General features: G+C 42.4%; 1 pseudogene; it reads right to left on the reverse strand.

Moving 5' to 3' along the window:
* Positions 1-5,132: 5,132 nt before the first annotated feature.
* Positions 5,133-7,665, reverse strand: LOC118008191 (annotated as a pseudogene).
* Positions 7,666-15,171: the final 7,506 nt, after the last annotated feature.

Raw genomic sequence — 15,171 nt, forward strand, 5'->3', positions numbered from 1 at the left:
GATGCAACTTTTGAGAATAGATTAAAAAAATAACATTGAAATTACTAAGCACCAGCAAAGATGTAGAACAACTTGAACTCTCATGCATTGCCCCAGTGAATATAAAGTTGAACAGTCACTGTGGGGAATGACTTTGTAATTTCTTATATACATATACACTTATCACTTGACTCAACAATCTCATGCCTGGGAGAAAAAAAATTATGTTCACACAAAAATATATACATGATTGTCTATGATAGCTCTACTCATATATGACAAAAGCTTTGAGCAATCTAATGTCCTCACAAGGGTGAACGAATTAATGAACTGAGGTGCATCCACATAATGGAATGCTACTAAGCAGCAAAAGGGATAGACTATTGACACACAGAGCGATTTAGAAGAATCTCAAAGACTGTTTACTATGTAAGCAAAGCGAGTATCAATAAGTTATATACTCTATTACTTCAATTATATGACACTCTTTGAGATATGTAACTGTGAGTGTGGAAAACAGATGAGTGGTTGTCAGGGTTAGGTGTTGGAAGAGTATATAAATGCAAATAGCACATGGGAGGGTTTTTTTATTTTTTTGTAGAGGACAGTTATGAAACCATTCAGTATCCTGATTATGGTTGTCATTACACAAATTTAGACAGGGGTAAAAATCATGGCACTGTACACCAAAGAAGTATTATTGTTTGCTATTTTAAAAAATAAAATGGAAATGGAAAAATAAGATAGCTAGATAAATATAATAATGTCAGAAAAAATAATTTCATAAGAATAAATAACAGATATTACATAATGTTAAAAGAGTCAAATTATCAAGATGACATAGCAGTCCTTAATATGTACAAACTTAAAAGCAGAGGTTCAAAACACATTAACTAAATAAAACAAGAGATTGGGAAATGAGAAATAATTGAAGCTACAATTATATTTGGAGACATCATCATTCCTCTCTGTATAAATAATCAAATAATTAAAAAATGAAACCTGAAAAAGAATATTAACCAAATTGATTTACTTGGCATTTACAAAACACTCCAAGAGCAAAATGTACATTCTTTTCAAGTGCACTCAGAACATTCACACAGACCATAAAACAACACTTGACAAATTTTTTTTAAAAATGGGAATTATGTATTTCTCTACCCATAATAGAATTAAAGCAAAGAATAGAACTAAAGAGATATGTAAAAAGTCACCAAATTTTTGGAAACTAAACAACACATTTTTACCATTCCTACTTGAAAGAAATTATTGAGGGAAGTTAGGAAATATATCCAACTAAATGAAAACGAAAACAAGACACATCTGAATTTAAGGGATTCAGCTAACACTGTGCTTAAGGGTAAATTTATGTCACTAAATGCTTTTATGCAGCTTAAAAAAGACCCAAATCAATATTCTAATATTCCACCTAAAGTATAAAAAGAAAAATAAATTCAACCCACGTAATGCAGAAGAATAGGAATAATATAGATAAGAGCAGAAATCAGTGAAATTGAATTTAGAAAAACAATGCCTGTCAATGGAAACAAAACTGGTTCTTCAAAAAGATCAGAGAAGCTAAAATATCTGCTGTTGTTCTGAGAAATTAAAATTAAAAGAGGTTGAGAAGCAATGGTGTAGGACATAGCTAAAAGTATAGGGAACTATATATAGAGAAAGGGACATATCATGGAATTGCTTTCAGAACGTGCAAAAATGATAAGAACATGTCATATAATCAAGCTCTTGGCAGTGCCAGAAAACCAGGCAGCAAAACTGGGATTCAGTGTATTGGGTATATTAGGGTCCACACGGATAGATGCCCATGTAGGAGCATGATGAAATCCCTGTCTGAGAAAGTCTTCCATCCTCTGTGCTCAGGGAAAGCCTAGAGTTCCGTGGTTGGGTGTGAGAACCCACCACCCTGGGGATCAAGGAAAGAAAGCATGCTGAGTTGGTAGGGACTCTGGGCTTAACAGTCCTCATTTTAATCAGACTATTTTGCCTTCCTCAAGTTCATGGATCAGATTCTTTTTGAAGGCTTCCATTGGAATGAGAGAGGTCCCACTTCTAAAATTTTGACAATGTCCACCAGTTAGATATTGTAAGAATTATGGAGAACTGGCCTCTGGGTACTCTGGCCCAAGTTGGCCTCAGTCTTGCTCTGTTTGCTATGAAAAACTTTAGTTACTGCACAGCTGCCAGCTTCCTAAAACAAACACACTAAATTAGAGGAAGGAGTAAGTGTCTGGGTATTAATAGGTATAAGCTGAGACCTGAACAAAGGATGCCAAGAGCAGAGCTTTTTTTTTTTTTTTTTTTTTTTTTTTAAGATTTTATTTATTTATTTGTCAGAGAGAGAGACAGAACACAAGCAGGGGGAGAGGCAGGCAGAGGGAGAAGCAGGCTCCCTGCTGAGCAAGGAGCCCCATGTGGGACTCGATCCCAGGACCCTGGGATCATGACCTGAGCCGAAGGCAGCCGCTTAACCAACTGAGCCACCCAGGCGTCCCAAGAGCAGAGCTTTAAAAGTGATCTGAGATAGTCGATGTGAGATTGAAATGTCATGATCACTGTATATATACTATGAGCCACAAATACACAGGCATGGACATAGTCAGGTATATACATATATCTAAATTTAAGAAAATGCAGGAAAACTTTCTCTTCTTGTTTACTACTATAGGAATTCTTTTTCCCTTTAAAGTATTACCTAGATGTATTATGCCTTTTAAATTTTGGCTGCCAAGTGTGTTCACAGGAAAGGGATGACATTCTGCAACATGTAGATTTCTATACAACACTCTACTGCAGCTTAGTCTAGTCTAGTCTTAGTCTAGCCTAGTATCCTCTCCTGAAAGTCAGACCCCTGGTTCCTATGGCTTACCAAACCTATTCACCTAGACATCCCACTCAACTTCACTGTCTACGTGGCCCACAGTGATATCATCTGCCACACCCTTCTTCATGTCAACCGTAATTCAAATTACCACCAGTTCTTTCTCCCTTATCCTCAATCTCATCTGGGAGGAATGATTTCTGCCTAGTCAGCAAATATAAGACCTCAGAATCATTATATATTATCCTGTCATTTCACAGTTGCTAATTTCCTAATATTTTCTAGAATCTGTCTCCTGCTCTTTTTCTCATATCCACAGCTTAAATTACATGTGTTATCATTCCTTTGGTTTATTTCCTTGGTGTTTCTCCCCAGCATATGTTCAGTAAATGCTTCCTGACTGAAAGGATGAATGAGAGAATGATTAACTGAGTGAATGAATAAGTGAATGAATGAATGAATGAAGGAAGGAAGGAAGGATCACATGTTTTGATTCAAAATGTGGAATGTGAGCCCTACCTGGGCCTTTGAACTCCATGGAAGAAATTGAAAATGCTACAAATGGCTCCAGAATTTCCCTAGGAAATTATTACTGAGTTTGTCATTATGGACTTCTCATACCCAAGCCCAAGCACTGTCTTAGACTTGGAGATGTTCTCAATATCATGATACATAATATCAATATCATGATACATGATACTTCTTACTTTGGACTCTACATAGTCCATCAGTTTAACAAGGAAGGGTGCCATCTCCATGGGTTTCCATCCACCCTGCAAATGTCTGCACCTTGGACAAATCTTCTATCTGGTAGCAACATAGACCAATAGTCATAGCCATAGGACATCTGCCCTCTAGTGTGCCAAGAGCTCAGAATCTGGGGGAGGCAGCCTGAGCCAGGGACAAAACCCAGACCTATTTCAAGGCATGTCCACACCCAGCCCTTTACCTGCAGAGTCACTGAAGTGATTAGTCCCAGGGCATTGCTCCACTCCCTCCTTGCAGGTGTACACTCCCTTCCACTAGTCACTAGTGTTTCTGGTCTGTCTCAACTGTCAGACATCAGTCACCACTCCCACTCACTCACATAGCCCCAGCCTTTACAGAGGGGTCCACTGTGCACAGAGGAGACACATCCCAGCCTCCAGCAGGCACCAAGGCATCTCTCAGCCCTGGGACACCAGCAAGGGTGCAGTGGACCCTTGTACTCAAGAGTATTCAAGACTATTGCTCAGCCAGATTATGCAGGGAGCAGCTGTGCTCTTCCTGACAGAACTTAGCATGGTCCTAAGGTAGGGGCTGGTATCTGGCATGCTGCAGGGCCACTCCTCCAGTTGATCTGTTTACTCAGACCACACTAAGACTTTCAGCTGGTAATGATGATTCTGAGATCTCCCAAACTTATTCGTGAAAGATTTCCTGTACAACATTCACTCCCCACTTATCACCCAGATTCCTAACCAACTCTGACAGAAAGAATTACAGTTTCTCAGAGCCCCAAAGTGCCTTGGCTCAGGGCCTTTTTACTTAACTTCTCCTATCTGGAGTCTCACTTCCTCACTCTTTTTTCTTGTTCTGTATCTCTTAGAGGACATGTCACCATCTTCCTGATATGATTGCTGCTCCTAGCCTCTACCATTCTTTGGGTAGGGGTCTGTCCTGCTGATCCTACCATCCCCACTACTAAAGCAGGGCCTTCCAAAAAGCAAGTACTGAAGAGATGTTTGGTGAATGAAAGAATCAGTGAGCAGGGACTTTCATCTATTAAGATTTCATCTACTTTCTTCAATAGGCCAAGCAAATCCAAGTATATCTTTTTCATTTTCCAGAATGGTGGACTGGAAGGTATAAACAAGCCCAAGAATAAGCCATCCTTTACATTTTCCCCTCTGTTTACTGAACCCTATACTTTACTGCTTGGCTCTTTCACAATTCCAAAGAAATTTCTATTCCAATGTTATCTTGTACCAGGTCCCCCAAAAGATGGGAGGTTTCCCAAATTTTTGCAAAATATTGAAACTCTTATTTTTAAACCGGAAAAACAGCAATAAAAACATTACCAATGTCATTCTAAACTTAGAGCCTTTAGGGAATTAAACCTTCCATTAAAAGGGACATTTGAAAAATACCAAAAGAAAAAAAAAGATAAACTTCCAAGTCACTCATATGGAATGGGAACACAAAGTTGTACGCTGTGTTCTCCCCAGCCTGACCTTGACTCTCCTCTACTTAGAGCCAAGACTGCCCTCCTCAAACACAGAGTGATGATTCAGCCTCACTCTTCAGTTGGGACAGGAAAAGCTGCTGACCAATGTCATGCAAGGAACATGGCAGTAGTATTATCCATGGAGCCATTTCTGGCCTGGGCCCTCCCTTCCTCATCTCTTAAAGCCTCCTCATACCAGCATGAGAAGGAAGTAGGGTCGGTCCCTTTAACCTTGGCCAAAAATTCCAGAACTTTCATCTTGCTGGTTTTAGCATGAGCCCTGGGGTCCCACAGAAATTCATAGTGTGGAGGATCACTGTTAGGCACCTGCCAGTACTCCTGATAATTCTCCTGCACCCAATCTCTGGTGATGAGCTTCCTGGGCTCCCCATAAATGAAATGATCCCTCCCAGCATACACTCCCATCATATTCAGGAAATCCCAGATGTCTTCATCAGGGGCACAATTGCCCTATGAAGATCACACCCAGGATGATTATCAGGAGACCATTTTTAGGCATGCTCTGGTTGTCGCTAAGCATCTCATCACGGGTGAGGTCCAGGGAGTTGACAAGGACATAGGAGTGGGTGGTGGGGTCCACTTCCTTCACATCAATGCCAGAGATCACCTCCAAACACTTAGACACTTTCTTGAAGATCACAGGGAGTTGTTTCTTGTACCTTTTGATGACAACCTTCAGCATTTCTGCCTTTGTGATGGGCTCCTTCAATCAATACTTGAGGACCATGAAATGCACCAAATCAGCCACCTTCTCATCTAGTGGGCCTCTGGGCAAAGATTCAGTGTCTGCTGATGTCTGTGGGGAACTTGTATCCTCTTCTTCTTGGCTGTTGGAGACTCCTTCTGATGTGCTCCATGATGCAGAGAAGGAGCAGCTCTGAGGACTCTAGGGAGGACTGAGTGTTGCAGCAGGTTCCTCTTCCTCCTCCTCCTCTAGGGAGACTGGGATCACAGGCGAGGAAGGTGGGGAGATGGAGGTGGAGGGGTAAGAGAAGTTGAAAGAGCAACTGGAAATAGAGGAAGTCTCCTCATTGGCTTCAGCTGTGAACACATGTACTACTGCCAGGCCCTGTATCTCACTTTGGGCCTGAAAGTCTGGCGTAGACACTTTGGAGAGTGAGGCACGATGACTCTTATTGGCAGCAGCAAGTAGAAGTGTGAGCAGGATGGTTGGAGATGGGGTACCACAGGTCTGGAGGAGAGAGGGAGAGGGTCAGCAGCCTCAGTGGAGAAATGCACTTTGGCAGCTCTGGACAAAGACTGACTTACAGGTTTCCTCTTTAGGGGGTGCTCTAGGACCCCAAAGGCCTTCTGGACTTTGAGTCACTTTGTCCCTTAAGATCATATCAGAGGATGTAAGAGAGTTTCCCAGGCTGTAACCAACCAGAAAGCCTAGGATTCTTGGGTTGACTGTAGGCAGATGGGATCAGGCACTGTAGGCTTCCCTCTGTTCTGGCATGGGTAGATACCTTAGTAGACACTGAATGTGGCACTGAATCCTGGCACTGAGTGGGCCCCTTCTGTTCTGCTGACCTGAGGACACATGCTTTAGAACAAGGCCCTCATCACCCAGTTCCTGGAGCCCTTGTAAGAGGAATTGAGGGGGCACCTCAGGATATAGATGACAAGCAGAGCCTCCTGTGTTCTAGTATGGGAGGTACCCTCAAGCCAAGATCCCCATTTCCCTGAGACCCCAAAGAGGATGTAATAAAGTGGGATTATCTGCCTGAAGGCCCTGCCTGGGGATTCCTAGGACCGAAAGTCAGAATGGGTTTCTGAGAATACACTTTAGGGTGGGAGATCCCCTCTGCCCTCCCTCAGAGTCCTCTTCTTGATGCCTGATTGGGCCTGAAACTCCTCCCTCTGCTAACCTGAGGTCACGCCCCTCTGAGAGAACCTCACCACTCTCAGCCTCCCAAGATGGAAGTCCAGATACACCACATCCAGCCTCCCTGCCTGGGGCCTCACAAGGCTGAAAGGGACAAAGCAGTCCTGGGTCTCCCTCTATATGGGGTAGAATGTCCCTTAAATCTTCCCTCTTAATCATCAGCTTGATGCCTGGTAGGGCCTGGGACTCTTCTCTTGTGTACTGAGCTGGGCCACTTCAGAATAAGATCCTCACTTCTCTGACAACCCCTTCAATCAGATGGAAGAGTGGAAAATTCACCCCCATAACACATGGCTAAGTCTGCCTTAACTTCCCAGGCTGAGAGCAAGTTAGATTTCATGGGGCCCGTTGTGTTCTAGGATGGCAGGTGCCCTTAGTCCCCTTCAAGGTGTACATATTTGCCCCATCTGGGCCTGAGCTCTCTCTTTAATGGAAGTAGTCTCAGGCCAAGATTTCCATGTCCATGTGATGCATGAAGAGGTAAGGAGTGAATCTGCCTGATATTCCTCCCTAGACCATCTCCAGGCTAACAGCAGGGGCATGGCAGTGCCTGGCAGCCTTCTGTGTTGAGCATTCCCCTGAGTCCTCTCACAAGAGTCCTCTCTCAAGAGTCCTCACCTTGAATACTGGCACTGTCTGGGCCCCCTTTCCCTGCTTACCCAAGAGTGGCCTCCTCAGACCAAGGTATTCACTTCCTAGAGACAATCTGGCAGCAGTGAGGGTCCACCACATGCTTATACATTGTCTCAGGGTCTCTGAGAGCTGTCAACATGGGCATGGTGAGGCTGAGGCCCATCACTCCTGGGTGGTGGGTTCTATCAGTCCTTACTCAGAGTCTGTACCTTGACTCCTTGTTGAGCTTGCGCCTCCTCCCTCTACTGACCTGATTCTGCCCCCTCAGACCAAGGTCCTCGCCTCTCCTGGATGCCCTAGGGGAAATCAGATGCTGCTGCTTATGGCTACCATGTCCCAGGGCCTATTAGAGCTAACACTGGGAGGCAGGACTGGATTGTGTGAGGCCTTCCTTTGTTCTACAGTAGAGTACCCATCCTCCCTCAAGATACTAATATCCAGGGGTGCCTGGGTGGCTCAGTTGGTTGGGTGACTGCCTTTGGCTCGGGTCGCGATCCTGGAGTCCCGGGGTCGAGTCCCACGTCCGGCTCCCTGCTCGGCGGGGAGTCTGCTTCTCCCTCTGACCCTCACCCCTCTCATTCTCTCTCTCTCAAAAATAAATAAAAATTAAAAAAAAAAAAAAGATACTAATATCCAAACCTGGCAAGGCCTCAGCCACACCACTCTCTACTGACTTTAATGTTGCCCTTTCAGTCAAAGCCTTAGCTCTCTAAGATACTACTCGCCACTGATAGAAGTGAGAGAACACCACATCTGGCCACCATAGGTCCTAACATGGCTGACAGCAGGTGCAGGGCAAGGTTTCTGTGGGGCCCCTCTGTTTGCAATGGGAAGTCCCATTACACATCCTCAAGGTCACCATATTTCCTCCTGGCAAGGTCTGCATTCCTCCCTCTGCCGAGGTAAGGATGTGTCCCTCAGGCCAAGCCACTCATCTCCTTTGTCAAGGTGAGAGCTATGAGGGAGGATTTAGGGGAACTTCTACCCCATATGAAGGGGAGCCACACCTTCTCTGTCCCTGCTTTCACAAGAAATTGGTGTCAGAATTATGAAAGAGGTGTCTTCTGCCTGAAATCCATGCACAAGTCTTCTCAGAGATGACCCTAGAGCAAGTTTCTGTGAGGTGAAAGATTTCCTCTGTCCTTCCTTTAGGTCTTCACATAGCCATCTATATGCAACTGCAACTCCTTACTCTGCTTAATCTGATGAGGCACCATTCAAAGAATGCCTCACATCTCTCAGACTCCCAAAGTGGAAGACAAGAAATGTATTCAGGGACCCTCTCTAGGACTTTCAAGACTGACTGCAGGAGGAAGAAAGGACTGTGTTACCCTCTATGTGGCAAGAGGTCCCTTTACCCATTCCTCAGAATCCTTACCTTTGCTGACCTGACTCAGCAACCCCACTCCCAAAATGAAGCTGTGCTTCTCTCAGACTCCTAAGATGAAGGTCAGGAACCGAGATGGAAGCCAGGATACACTAGAGCTAGTTACCTCTACCCAAGCATCCTAGAGCTGACAGTAAAGACAGGTGTGGATTCTGTGGGCCCCTCTGTGTTCTAGGTTGGTAAATACTCTGAGTTACCCTCAAGGTTTTTATGTTTACTCCAGACAGGGCCTGAACCTTCTATCTCTGCTGGCATGAAGATGTCTCCCTCAGGCCAAAGTTGCCTCTTTCCTGAGACTCCCAAAGAGGAAGTGAAGGAGTCAGGAACTTCTGTCTATCAGCCCTGCCCAGGGCCTCCCAGGGCTGACAGCATGAGCAGGTGCTTGTGGATCCTCCTCTATCTGAGGTGGGAAGTCCACTCAGTCCTTGCACAGAGTCTTCTTGGTGACTTCTAGCAGGGCCTAGGTTCCTCACTTTCCCAACCTCAAGCCAGTCCCCTCTGAACAAGTCCCTCATCCCTCTTTGATCCCCCAACTGGGAGAAGACCTATCATTCATCACCATGGCTGAAGGTGTGGAGAGCTGGATTGTGTGGGGCCTCCTCTATGTGGGGTGGGGTTTTCTGCAGTCACCCTTCAGAGCCCTAATCTTGATGACTGGCCCATCATGGGGATCCCCTATTCTTCCAAAGATTACAGTGTGATGCAGGTAAAAAGGGATTAATTTACTATGGGAAAACCTGAGAAATGCTCCCTCATCAAGCTAACACCATTACTGATAAACCATGTTGATGGTGTGCACCATGGATATGATGTGACAAGAATGGCCCTTCACCTCATTCATCATCCTCCCAAAAATCATAATCCATGTCTAATGTTGAGGAAACTATCAGACAAATCCTAATTGAGGGACATTCTACAGAATACCTGACCCATATTCCTAAAAACTGTCAAGGTTATCAAAAACAAGGAACTCTCAGAAATTGGCACAGCCAAGAGGAGTTTAAAGAGATATGGTCAGTGAAAGTAAGAGGGTGTCCTGGAGGGGATGCTGAACAGAAAAAAAGAAAAGTGATGAAACATAAGGAAATCTGAATAAAGTATGGACTTTTGTAAATAATTACGTATCAGTATTGGTTCATCAGTTGTAACAAATGTACTACACTAATGCAAGATGTCAATATGAAGAACTGAGATTGGGACATATGTGAAATTTCTTCACTATTGTTGCAATTTTCCTGTAAATCTAAAACTATTCTAAAATGAACCTTTAAAAACTTAAAAATATGTTAGCAAACTAGATAAAGTATATGTATGAAAAACCTATAGCCGGGCACCTGGGTGGCTCAGTTGGTTAAACGACTGCCTTCGGCTCAGGTCATGATCCTGGAGTCCTTGGATCGAGTCCCGCATCAGGCTCCCTGCTCGGCAGGAAGTCTGCTTCTCCCTCTCCCGTTCCCCCCTCTTGTGCTCTCTCTCTCTCACTCTCTCTCTCAAATAAATAAATAAAAAAAATCTTAAAAAAAAAAAAAAACCTATAGCCAACATCATACTTTTTGAGGGAGATTTGAAAGCTTTTACTTTGAACTTGGGAACTAAACTAGGGTTCCCACTATCACCATTTCTATTCAATACTGTAATGGAGGTAGCAGCAGTGCAATGATGCGAAGCAGAAGTAACAAAAGGGAAAGGGATCAGAAAGTAAGAAATAAAGCTTTCACGATAAACAGATGATTAGACTGTGTATGAGGAAAATCCAAAATGAAAAAAAAAAGAAAGCTAAGCTATTCAACCCATAAACATGTATATAAGTTTGCTAAGTGTAAGATCAATATACCAAAAAATGAACTTTGTTTTCTGCCAGAAACAAATGTGTGAAAATGAAAGTAAACAAAATATAACTTGTAATCTATAATACCAAAACACCAAGTATCTTAGACTATATTTAACTTAAAAAATTAAGAGCTTTACAGAAAGAAGTATTTAAAAATATAAAAATGTTGTTTAGATATATTCATAAATCCCTCTATATATTAAATAAAATACATTCACAGATGTAAGGGTTTAATACTGTAAACATTTTGCTTATCACAAAAAAAAGAAAATGCAGATTAACTGCAACCCCATATTTAAAAACAGGAAAGGGCTTCATATGTGAATATGTGTGTACATGATACCATGGATGATTCTAAAATATAAAGGCGTACAAATAAATGGCCAAACAAGTCAAGATATTCTTGAGAAAACTAGAAGATAAGAGCAATTACTCTGCTAGCTGGTAAGAAGTACAAGCAAGCTCCAGTAACAAAGCTTATGGTTTGGGTGCAGACACCAACAAGGAGACCAATGAAACTGAATCGTAAGTCCTGGAAAACACACACACACACACACACACACACATACCCTTAATTTATGAAAAAGTTGCAACCACAGAGCAGTACAAAGACTATAGTCTTTTAATAGATTTTTAATTTTAATAAATTGCATTGAAATAACTGAGTGTCCATATAGAAAACCAAATGCAACTGGAATCCTCCTTCACACTAGACACAAAAAGCAGTGACACAAAGATTAAAGACCTGCCTTAAAGCTTATTATGAACACTTTCAAACATATGTAAGAGTATACAGGAGAACAAATTGAACCTTTGTATAGTCTATTGTTTAGAGACAGCAGTGTGGGTCCATTAGGGCAAAGGTAAGGCTTAAGGGTAAGGACTGAAGGAGACTGGGGATGAGGTAAAGTCAGTAACAGAAGGAAAGGGAGAAGGAAAGGAAATGGCAGCTCCTTCTGCCCTCTTATGTCAGCCATAGATGACCTTACTACTTTCATGGGCCCTCACTTTCAAAGAGCAAGATCTGGAAATTAGTGGTGGCTTAGGAGAACATTCCTGGGGCCAATGATTACTTCATTCCACCTCCTACTGCTATCAGACTCCCCACTAACTTCTGGAGTACTCATATCCAAGAAATATAATCTGGACAGAACTATTCCAGAAAATTATGACCAGTTGATGTTGGGTTGACTACAGACACCATGAATCGACCCAGGAAGACTTCACTGACTTAGCACCAGTGCCATGTTGTCCACATGTGATGGGAGCAAAGGCCTCCCTCTCTCCCCACATGGATGTAAGCTTCTGCAGGAGGGAGGACCTTGGGTATCTTGGCCTCTCCCCCTACTTGCTCAAGTGATGGTGTCTGTCAGATCCTGTTGTTTATCAAAAAGACCCTCCTGTGGACCCCCTTGTACTAGGGCTTAGGGCATTTTGTGGAGCAAGGGAAAGGACTTTCACCTTGCTGAGGTCAAGGGTGCTCTGAGTGGTGAGAGGACAGAAAGCTGAGCTAATTCCACAGTAGGTGAGGAACTTCCAGTGATTAGAGTGGGAAGGTCTCTTCCAGCACATGAACAACCACATATCTGTCCTAGAATTGCCTTAATAAAGTCTCTTCAGCATCAAAATGGAATTTAAGACTCATACGTGGAAAGGTGTCAATCTGACAGTTGGTTCTTGAATGAGAATAGATGTCACTCATAAAAGGGGGCCACATGGTCAAGCTGAGGTGCCCCACAGGAGGAAGTGTGCCATCTTGGTCATGTCACCAACACATGGGTTATACAAGAACTGTCCCCAATTCTGCTCTGTGTACATCCTTCCAGCTGTTCTTAAGCTCAACAGGACCCTCAGCAAAATTCAGGAATCCTGAGATTCCAGAAGAGGTATTATTTTCAGAGTGTTATATTTATGTGAGATGAATCCTTTACTATGTAGGAGATTTACAAATATTTTCTCTCAATCTGTAGATTATATTTTTTCTATTTTTTTAAAAGTGCCTTTCTTATTTTATTTTATTTTATTTTATTTTATTTTATTTTATTATGTTATGTTATGTTAGTCACCATACATTACATCATTAGTTTTTGATGTAGTGTTCCATGATTCATTATTTGCATATAACACCCAGTGCTCATTGTAATACATGCCCTCCTTAATACTCATCACTGGGCTAATCCAGCCCCCCCACCCCCTCCCCTCTGAAACCCTCAGTTTGTTTCCTGGAGTCCATAGTCTCTCATGGTTCGTCTCTCCCTCTGATTTCCCCCCCTTCATTTTTCCCTTCCTTCTCCTAATGTCCTCCATGCTATTCCTTATATTCTACAAATAAGTGAAACCATATGATAATTGACTTTCTCTGCTTGACTTATTTCACTTAGCATAATCTCCTCCAGTCCCATCCATGTTGATGTAAAAGTTGGGTATTCATCCTTTCAGATGGCTGAGTAATATTCCATTGTATATATGGACCACATCTTCTTTATCCATTCATCTATTGAAGGGCATCTCGGCTCTTTCCACAGTTTGGCTATTGCAGACATTGCTGCTATGAACATTGGGGTGCATATGGTTCTTCTTTTCACTACATCTGTGTCTTTGGGGTTAATACCCAGGAGTGCAATTGCTGGGTCATAGGGTAGCTCTATTTTTAAATTTTTGAGGAATCTCCACACTGTTTTCCAAAGTGGCTGTACCAACTTGCATTCCCACCAACAGTATAAGAGGGTTCCCCTTTTTCCACAACCTCTCCAACATTTGTTGTTTCTTTCGCTGTCCATTTTGGCCATTCTAACTGGTGTAAGGTGGTATCTCAGTGTGGTTTTGATTTGGATTTCCCTGATGGCTAATGAAGATGAACATTTTTTCATGTGTCTGTTAGCCATTTGTATGCCTTCTTTGGAGAAGTGTCTGTTCATGTCTTCTGCCCATTTTTTGACTTACTTGTTTTTTGGGTGTTGAGTTTGAGAAGTTCTTTATAGATCTTGGATACCAGCCCTTTGGATCTATACTCTAGGAACTACAGAACCCTCATGAAAGAAGTTGAAGAAGACACAAAAAGATGGAAAAACATTCCATGCTCATGGATCGGAAGAATAAGCATTGTTAAAATGTCTGTGCTACCCAGAGAAATCTATACCTTCAACACCATCCCAATCAAAATTCCAATGACATTTTTCAAAGTGCTGGAACAAACAATCCTAAAATTTGTATGGAATCAGAAAAGACCCCGCATTGCCAAGGAAAGGTTGAAAAAGAAAAACAAAGCTGGGGGCATCACGTTGCCTGATTTCAAGCTATATTACAAGCAGTGATCACCAAGACAGCATGGTACTGGCACAAAAACAGACATATAGACCAATGGAACAGGATAGAGAACCCAGATATGGACCCTCAACTCTATGGTCAAATAATCTTCAACAAAGCAGGAAAAAATATGCAATGGAAAAAAGACAGTCTTTTTAATAAATGGTGCTGGGAAAATTGGACGGCTATATACAGAAGAATGAAACTCGACCATTCTCTAACACCATACACAAAGATAAACTCAAAATGGGTGAAAGACTTCAATGTGAGACAGGAATCCGTCAAAATCCTAGAGGAGAACATAAGCAGGAACCTCTTTGACATCGGCCACAGCAACTTCTTTCAAGATACATCTCCAAAGGCTGGTGAAACAAAAGCATAAATGAACTTTTGGGACTTGATCAAAAGTGGCTTTTTTAAATAACTCTGTCAACATAACTTATCACTATTGATGTTGATAATGATGACCTGAGACAGCATTTGTTAAGTTTCTCCATTGTAAAGTTACTCTTTTTTCCCCACTTTAATGCTGTATTCTTTGGAAAGAACTCTCTATGCACAGCCCATACTTAAGTAGGGAGTTATACTCCACCTCCTTGAGGAGATATATGTGTGCTCAAATTGTTTCAGCCAAAGCTGAATTAAATAAAATGATATTAGATTATAATCGATTATTATAGAATGAAGAATTGAGAACTCCCTTACTTTCTTCCACTACAAGATACTCCAAGCTCATCTTGTATATTTCTTGACCCAGTCTTCGAGTCACCCATTTCCTCACAGAGCGCAGGTTCCTTTTTTTTTTTTTTGGAGTTTGATCTCAGAAACCTAAATCTGGGGGTACCTGGGTGGCTCAGTCAGTTAAGCATCTGCCTTCAGCTTGGGTCATGATCCCAGAATCCTGGGATCAAACCCCGTGCCCAGCTCCCTGATCAGAAGGGGAGTCTGCTTCTCCCTGTCCCTCTGCCCCTCCATTTCTCCTGCTCTCTCTGTCTCTCTCGTTCACTCTCTCTCTCAAATAGAAAAAGACATCTTTAAAAAAAAAAAGAAACCTAAATCTGGTCATTAGGTATGCCCATCA

The sequence above is a fragment of the Mirounga leonina genome, unplaced genomic scaffold (genome assembly GCF_011800145.1).
Source record: "Mirounga leonina isolate KUSES-001 unplaced genomic scaffold, KU_Mleo_1.0 Mir_101608, whole genome shotgun sequence".
Taxonomy (NCBI): Eukaryota; Metazoa; Chordata; class Mammalia; order Carnivora; family Phocidae; genus Mirounga; species Mirounga leonina.